General features: G+C 45.8%; 1 pseudogene; it reads left to right on the top strand.

Annotated features, from left to right (window-relative positions):
• The first annotated feature begins 410 nt into the window (after positions 1-410).
• On the top strand, positions 411-527 carry LOC124723505 (annotated as a pseudogene).
• The last annotated feature ends 1,218 nt before the right edge of the window (positions 528-1,745 follow it).

Here is a 1,745-nt window from a genome sequence, read left to right as displayed (position 1 = left end):
ACAAAAATAATGAAGTATGTTGTACCTATTTTCAATGTCGGGTGGTACTGCACCCTTTCACCCTCACCAACTGAAAACGTCTGGCCAATGGTGGCCGAGCAACTGGCTCGTAACAATACGCCAGTCACTACTCTTGATGAACTGTGGTATCGTGTTGAAGCTGCTTGGGCAGCTGTACCTGTACTCGCCATCCAAGCTCTGTTTGTCTCAATGCCCATGAGTAACAGGGCCGTTGTTATGGCCATACGTGGTTGTTATGGGTACTGATTTCTCGGGATCTATGCACCCAACTTGCGTGAAAATGTAATCACATGTCAGTTCTAGTATAATATATTTGTCCAATGAATGCCCGTTTATCATCTGCATTTCTTCTTGGTGTAGTAATGCTAATGGCCAGTAGTGTATAAAGCGCCAACGGCCTTGCCGCAGTGGTAACATCGGTTCCCGTCCGATCACCGAAGTTAAGCGCTGTCGGGCTGGGCTAGCACTGGATGGGTGACCATCCGGTCTGCCGAGCGCTGTTGGCAAGCGGGGTGCATTCAGCTCTTGTGAGGCAAACTGGGGAGCTACTTGATTAAGAAGTAGCGGATCCGGTCTCGGAAACTGACATTCGGCCGGGAGAGCAGTGTGCTGACCACTTGCCCCTCCATACCCGCATCCAGTGACGCCTGTAGGCTGAGGATGACACGGTGGTCGGTTCGTACCGTTGGGCCTTCATGACCTGTTCGGGAGGAGTTTAGTTTTTTTAGTGTATAAAGCGTGCGAGAAACTTTTGTATACATCTGAAGGCTAAATAGCAGGTGTGAAATGGTTAATTTGCGAGAGTTTCTCTGAATGATGGAAAATTCTTTTCATATTTAAACAATTGCTCACAATTTCGGCCTTCTCGACTCATGCAGCACCACCATTACTGGTCTAGCCAGTACCTACGAGCGCACCGGTGCTTTTATTAGTCAATATCGGTGTGGGTAGTGCACGACCTGATTTGTTGCCCTCATTCATTGAGATAGCATAGGGGTCGGTCATAGAGCGTCGCTTTAAGGCCCATGCATTTAATACAGAACTGATCCTCATACCCTTTTTAGTAAGTAGATAAGGCAGCGAATAATACGTATAAATAAGTGAAATGACTAGGTAAACACCTTCGGATTAATGATAATGACGAAAACTGATATCATGTCTATCCAGGAAATCTTGAGCTTTCTGCAATAGCATCACATCTCGAAGACTTGTTTTGTGTTTTTAGCTCCTCCGAGTGTCCGTGTTTCACTTCCATATGGCAGGCACACTCGAAACAAATGTTTTTCTATGCTGGTAGAAGTGCAAAGGTTTCTTCTTTTATCGAATGTAGCTTTTGCCCCGTGGATTCGGCTTGCAGTGTCCTTCCTCGATCTTCCGTTTGATGTAGCTTTACTCCCTACGTCTGCCCACTTTTAGCCGCTCTGCGGCGGACCTTTAACTTTCCTAGCACCCTACCTTCGGTGTTGGGCGACAATGCCTCAACAGTAGCTTTAGTTTTACGTTTTATTCGTGAGGGTGGGTTTTATCATTTGATACAAGTTTTAGCGCATGTCCTTTGTCGCTCTGTGTCCGCCACCCTTGTGTGTGTCCTCACTGTTAAGTGAGCATTGCGAAACGATCTTTTGTCTGTTCAGCAATAAGATTTTTTTATTTTTATTAATTTTCGCATCATTGGAAGAGATGAGGCTGGTTTCCAACTGTGCTAGCATTGCTTCTGATTTTTC

The sequence above is a fragment of the Schistocerca piceifrons genome, chromosome X (assembly GCF_021461385.2).
Source record: "Schistocerca piceifrons isolate TAMUIC-IGC-003096 chromosome X, iqSchPice1.1, whole genome shotgun sequence".
NCBI lineage: Eukaryota > Metazoa > Arthropoda > Insecta > Orthoptera > Acrididae > Schistocerca > Schistocerca piceifrons.
This window is presented reverse-complemented; position numbering and strand designations above follow the sequence as displayed.